Source organism: Carlito syrichta, unplaced genomic scaffold (genome assembly GCF_000164805.1).
Source record: "Carlito syrichta isolate Samal-C Ts95f unplaced genomic scaffold, Tarsius_syrichta-2.0.1 Scaffold315831, whole genome shotgun sequence".
Lineage (NCBI taxonomy): Eukaryota > Metazoa > Chordata > Mammalia > Primates > Tarsiidae > Carlito > Carlito syrichta.
The window spans coordinates 389,495-397,041 of NW_007259927.1; positions in this window are offsets into that span (position 1 = coordinate 389,495).

Here is a 7,547-nt window from a genome sequence, read left to right on the forward strand (position 1 = left end):
CATTAAACCTCTATTACTTGATTAATCAGCTTTAAACAAATTTATTTTCTTCCCTCTATAAAAGATGGAAAAATGAATATACTTACATAACTACTTCCCATCTTCTCTTCCTTCTCCCTCCCAGTTTTATTTAGTTGAGTTATTACAGTTTGTGTAGAATAACCCACTAACCAAAATTTGCTTAGCCTTTGTTTGTACTAAATTTCTATTAATTCAGTGGTCACTATTATTCCCTTTACCTTTGTTTCTTTATTTAGTTCTTTAAGAGTCAAATTTCTCAAACAGCAGGATTTTTTCCAAGAGACTCATGGGAAGTGTATTTCCTGCCTTGTACCCTGTTTGAGAGTATCTGTTGCCTTTATGCTAAGCAACTATATGGGTATGAAACTATCACATGGCATTTTCTTTCCATAATGATTCCTGAAAATTATTGTAGAATTCAATGACTCTATAGAGAAATCTGAGCCAGTTTACTTTTTCTTTTTAGTGAGTTGACCTTTTTTGCTTGGATGCCCTTAAGATTCTTTATTTTCTGTTGTTTACCAAGTATATTGGTCAGTGTTGATTAATCTATTAATTTTTCCTGGGACATGTTGTGTCCTTTGAGTCTGTTGATTTAAGATGTCAATTTCTTATAAGATAGTAGACTGAGTTTATAAGAGGGAAGTTTCCCATTATAAACACACTAAAAAGATTAAAAACTAGAAAAGTGAGGCAATGATTGAATTAAGTATACAGCTGAAGATCTAACACAGAATGAAACATACAGAGATGAAGAGATGGATTTTTTTAAGTTGTTCTAGATCTTTGAGAAATAGACACTGATGACTAAAACATTACTTAAAATTATAAAAATTAATGAAAAAAATAATAGAAATTTATGCATGTTAAAAATTTGAGGATAATTAATACGATAATAAAGATAGAATTTAGAAAGCAATAAGGAGGAAGCAGCAATGAAATAAAACTTGATTTATCAAAAGCAAGCCTTGATACAAAATAAAAGAAGCCAAGAGAATCTATACTGAATTGGGGTCTTTCTTTTTAGTTTAATTATATTTTAAGCTTTTCTTCTGTTGCATTTATTTTGTTTTCTTCTTCATCAATACCAAATGTGCATATGATGAATTGTGTTCCTGCTGTCCATATTTATTTTTTTCTCTATTATTCTACTTTGTTGAATATTCTCAAGGCTGGTATCTCCCATCTCTGGTTGTATTTTCAGCAACATCTTTTGTCTTTTTTTGTGTCTGCTCTGTATGTGGCTATGCTTTTTATGATGGCTTTCTTCTTCTCTTTCATTTGTCTTCCTGAACTCTGCAAGCTCATTTTGTGTCTGCTTCCTCGAGCCCTTCTAACCCTCTCTTTACATTTCCCAAGGGTAAGTGTATGTGCGTGTGTAAAAATTTCTAAAAATCTATTTCAGTCTCATTCTTGGTATAATCTTTCTGGCTTGTGGTTATCTAACCTTTTGTATGTAACGTTCTTTTTCTTCCTCTTCTTTTTGTGCTCCTTCTTTACCATTTTTGTTTTGAATGGAGTTATTCCTGGTCTGTTAGAGGGCATGAGTCAGAGAGTGCACCCAAAGAGCAGCTAGATTAGAAGATGTTGCCTATGAAAGATTTCTTACTAACATTTTGCCTTGTGGCAGGATTCTCATCCAGGTTAGCAGAAGTTGCACTGGTTTTTCACACTTCTCCATATGATATAGTTTTCTAGTATTTTCACCTTTGACAGATCTTTCACGACTCTTCAGATCATAAAAACTGGCAGCTCAGGACTACATGTCATCCAAGGTTTGGCCTCCATATCACACATCGAGAGCCTGCTTCTCATAGAAATGGTGACTGTGCATCACTGGCTGAACACCCCTTCCCCTCCTATGTAGTCAAAAGAGGTCAGAGAGGCTCTTCAGGCAGCCCAGATGTGGTCTCTGCTTCCCAAGGAGGCAGTGGCTGGTTTGCCTCAGGGTGGTTCCACTACTTCAGGGAATGCTGCGCTCTGACAGCTGGTCTCAAGTGTACAGAGCAAGAATCCTCTTTGGGCATGCTGGACTATGGGACAATACTCCCAGGTTTTCTTCGTATATTATTGTTCAGGATTTTAGGCATTTCTCGGCATCTTCGAAAATATAGTGTTAATTTTGGGGAGAGAAGGTGGCAGAGTTGTTTTTATTTCATTAGTTTAAACTGGAAACCATCTTCTCCCAGTTCCATCTTAATAACAAGCTTTCCTCTTGCTGGTATAATACTTTTGCTCTAGCACATTTTCTTCATGACAGTAGAGAACATTTTTTTTTTTTTTTTGAGATAGGAAAAAAGGCTGAGTATGGTGGCTCACACCTGTAATCCCAGCACTTTGGGTGTCCAAGGTGGGAGGATTAATTGAGCCCAGGCATTTGAGACTAGTCTGAGCAACACAGCAAGACTTTGTCTCTACCAAAAAATGCGAAAATTAACTGGGTATGGTGGCATGCACCGGTAGTCCCACCTACTCAGCAGGCTGAGGGAGAAGGATCACCTGAGCTCAGGAGGTTGAGGCTGCAGTGAACCAGCATCATGCCACTGCACTGCAGCCTGAACAACAGTGAGACCCCGCCCCCCCAAGAAAAAGGAAAAAGGAAAAAAGTCACCCCCTAGCTTATTTTAATGACTTCATAGCATTAATATTCCTTCTCCACTGTCTAGCACGCTTCTAAAGGTTGCCATACCTGAACAAGGCTTCTGGGACATTTTAATGTCATTTTACAAGCGGGGTTAAAGAACTCGATCAGGAATGTTTAAGATTAAATGTCTATTTATTTCACTATGCAATTCATATTGTTGAAATTATTTTATCATTAACAACTTAAAGACACACGGGCTTCAGGTATCACTGGTATGGAAAATGCACAGGAGTAAAATTAGTTTCAGTTGTCTGGGACTGGAAACTGTTGGTTTCACAGTTAAACATATTGTTTTGAAGTTTCATATTTGTAAATTGCTATTTTAGTTGAACATTTTTTATTATATAGCAAAAACAGAAAATTTTTTGCTGAAATAAGTTATTTTCAGACAAGTTTTATCAGGCCTACAATCTAACTCAATGATAACTCAGTAATAATTGCCAATTGCTGCAAATCTCCCTGTGAACAAAAGTCCCACAGGCTCTTTTCACTCTTACCAGATCTTATAGCAAAGGACTCTGACTGAAATCACTTCCTTCATGTCCTCTCCTTGGTACATTGGCTCTTTCAATTCGTTGATGAGTTTAGAGAGACTCAGAGCAATGGTTCTCTAATACTCTACTGTCCTGAAGAGGTTCCATATTTAAGATGTTCGGTCTTATCCAGTCCACTTTCGATGGGCAGTACGGTTGGTTCCATGTTTTTTTGCTATTATAAGTAATGCTGCAATAAACATGCGTGTGCACGTATCTTTTCTGTAGAATGACTAGAATTCCTCCGGATATATTCTCAGAAGGGGGATTGCTGGGTCATATGGAAGGTCAATTTTTAGATGATGGTGCGGGGGCACAAAACATTGGTAAGTGTACCTGATCCCAAACCAGGCGAAGTGGGAACCAAAGGAAGGCCCAAACCTCACCTGTACGACTACTTATGTACCTAATCCTGAATTGTACTCCACATTTTAAAAATTAAATTAAGAAAAGAAAGATGTTCGGTCTTGCTTGGAACACATCTGTACTCTGAAGAAGCACAGGGGCGTTATGCTTGATGCAAGCAATAATGCTTCCACTCACAGAGATACGTCCTGTTTATAAGTGCTGATTTCCTCTATTTCAGACTCTTTAGCAGAGGAGTCTGGAAATGCTTCCTGTTTACATCTTCCTGAAGGAAAGCCTTCATTTATTTAAAGATAGATTATCTTCTTTCTTGCCCTGACAATAGCCATATTTTTCATGTCTACTCAGGTGAAGAATACGTTAAGTCCCCTACATAAGAATGAGTTCTGTTTCAAGAGCACTTTTGAAAGTTCAAGCTGTTCCCACTTTCAACAAAATTAGCCTAGGTACCCAACTATTCATAACACAATCAACTGTATAGTACTGTTCTGTAATAGATTTATACTTTTCACACAAATAACACATAAAAAACAAATATACAGTACTATAAAGTACACAAAAGGAAAACCACTTATAAAGGATGCACACATGTGACAATGTACGCCAGACACATGAACTAGCATGATTGGACATGTGAACGCTAGTTCACATCTTTGAAAATTCAAACTTGAAGGCCTGTATATAGGGGACTCACTGTACTGGAAACATAATTAGTCATGATTGTAAATACTTGTTGGATTGTAGTTAGGGTATTATCTCTTGCCTTGGAAGCATGCTTACTGTTCTGCCTTAAATTATCTATTTTTGGGAGAAGTGCTTATCATTCTTGGTCACTCTTCAATATTCAGGGTCACATTTAGAGAGAACTCACATTTTTATGATGTTGAATTTCCTATCCTTTACATTTTCAGGCCTTGTTTTTTGTCTTTACTTTGTTGATGTTTTACTTTACATTGGTTTTATGTATTTCCTTTTCAGTTTACTCATAACTGAATTTAGTTGCTACTATACACGAGATTATTTGTTGTTGTTGTTGATTATATGACCTCACAGGTTAATGTTTGCATGGAGTAAGCTATCAAATGTGTGTTCTTTACTCTGCTTGAGCCTCTCCTGGTTTTTGTTTTCGTTTGAGACAGGGTCTCACTCTGTCACCCAAGCTAGAGTACAGTGGTACAATACCCCAGTTTACTGCAGCCTTGACCTGGGCTCAAGTGATCCTACCACCTCAGCCTCTCGAGCAGCTGGGACTAATTTTTTATCTTTTATTTTTTGTAGAGATGAGGTCTCATTATGTTGCCCAGGCTGATCTCAAAGTCCTGAGCTCAAGCAATTCTCCCTTGGCCTCCCAAAGTGCTGAGATTATAGGTATGAGCCACTGCACTCAGCCTTTGTTTTGAGTTCCAGTAAATACTTTTGACGTGCATTGACTTCCAAAGTTGTGATGCCACAGTGCTCTACCTACTACAAAGGAACAAGGGAAGAGAATCAGGAGCTAGGTAAGAATACAAATTTTCTAGAAAATTTGTGATACTTTTAAGGAAATATTTGAGGAAGCAGAGAACAAAAAATAATTAGGAGATTGGTAGAAGTCCTCTGGCATTTTGAAGAACATCCTAAACATTGCAAAAAACTGAAGATTGAGCAATCACTTAAGTACAATACCTAAATCACTTCTCCATAGGAATTACAGGACACGATATATGAGGGAGACCCTGGAATTTGTTTATAAAAAATTGTGTTTTTATTCTTACATGTTTAAACTTCAGTCACCGTCAAAAGTATTCTCCATTTATCCGGGCTTGGTGGCTCAGCCTGTAATCCCGTGCCTTTGGGAGGCTGAGGTGAGTGGATTGCCTGAGTCCGCCTGGGCAGCAAGACCTCATCTCTACAATAATCAAAAAATCAGCCGGGCGTGGTAGCACATGCCTGTAATTCCGGCTACTTGGAAGGCTGAGGCGGAAGGATCGCCGGAGCCCAGTAGGTCAAGGCTGCGGTGGCCGGGAGCGGCCACTGCACTCCAGTCTGGGCGACAGAGTGAGACTCCAACTCAAGGAAAAAAAAAAAAAGTATTCTCCATTTGATGCAATACACCTATTGAGATGCTTTTTCCACCACTCAAAACAGTTTTTGAACTCATCAATTTTGATGCCTTTTAGCGCTTCTACCGTTTTTGTTTTACCTCTTCCACATCGGCAAAATGTTTCATTTTGAGGACTTTTTTCATTCAGGGAAACAAAACAAAACAAAAAGTCTCTTGGGGAGAATAGGGAGGGTGGGGGTTGGGGTGTCACACCTTTTTTAGTCAAAAACTGCTGATCACTCAGCGCGGTGTGGGCAAATGTGCTCATAATTCGCCCATGATGAAATGAGCAAACACGTGAAAAGAAGCTAAATAAATAAATAAAATTCACTGAAGCCAAACGCAGCCTCTCAAAACACTAGCTGGCACACTGGTGCTGATGGGTTTCTGGAACACTAACCTAGCAGGGGAGGCCTGTACTACAAGGGGCACACCCTCCAAAAGATAATTCAATTTTTGGGGGGGGTCCCCTCTTCATATCTAAATTCAGTTAGAGCTCTAATTTCTAGGAATGTATTCCCATTCTAAACTGGATAAGAATATATTTTGATTGGCTCTTTATTAATCTCCCCTGTTAGTTCACATGGGTTTTCCTGTTGATACTTTTTTTGGTACTCACATAACATATAAATAATACTTTTTATCACTTTCTACTACTTTTACCTCTTAATTTTCTCATCCACATGTATTAGCTGACTCTTGCCAATCCACGTCTTTTTCATGATTTCAGTGGTGATGATTCTACATTAATTGTGTTGCTGCAACTTGTTTGACATAGCTCTTTACAAAATAAGAGCATATCCTCTTAACCCTATTTTATGAAGAGTTTGAACATCAGAAACTGTTTAATTGTAGTAAATACTTTTCTGGTCTCTATAAAAAATATCATATGCCAAGAAATGTATGAAAAATCTCTCAATCCTATTAGATCTCAGGAAAGTACAAATTAAAATCAAAATGAGACATCACTACATTCTGCCTGAAATGCCAATAGTAATAGGGTTGAGCATGGTAAGTGCTGGTGAGAATGTGTGCAACTTGAACTCTCAAATGCTGCTGCTGGGAGTAAAATTGGTATAACCACTTTGAGAAGCTGTTTGTCAGTATCTCTTAAATCTGAGAATACATATATCATAAAACCCAGAATTTCAATTACTTAGGGATATAACCAACATACATGCATATATATGTGCATATGTTTATATTAGTTTTTAATCCTGTGATTATGAACTTGTAGATTTTAACTTAAGTCAGGACCCCAGTATCTAGAATTTCTTTTTCATACAAAGAAATATTGAAATACTTTATCAAATTTTTCTGAATTCTATTTCTCACTTCAATATTAATCCATTAAAACTCAGAAACTATTTTTCTCTAGAATAATTTAGTCACTGAAAGAATACACTCAGAAAATCCTATGAGCCTTATGACATTAAATATGCTAATAAACGGATAGAAATGGTCTTGAAATACTCTTCATTAAAAGTGACTCTGTATCATAATTACATATTTTGGATTGCTTTTGTTGGCCACAGCTGTAAGATTCTTTTTTTTTTTTTGAGTTGGAGTCTCACTCTGTTGCCCAGACTGGAGTGCAGTGACCGCTTCCGGCCACCGCAGCCTCGACCTGCTAGGCTCCGGGGATCCTTCCACCTCAGCCTTCCAAGTAGCCGGAATTACAGGCATGCGCTACCACGCCCGGCTGATTTTTTGATTTATTGTAGAGATGAGGTCTCGCTGCCAAGGCGGGTCTCAAACCCGCGGGTTCAGCCAATCCACTCACCTCAGCCTCCCAAAGGCGCGGGATTACAGGCTGAGCCACAGAGCCCAGCTAGCTGTAAGATTCTTTGAGTCTACAGCAGAGTACACCAAACAACTTTGCCACAGAAAATCTGTGATA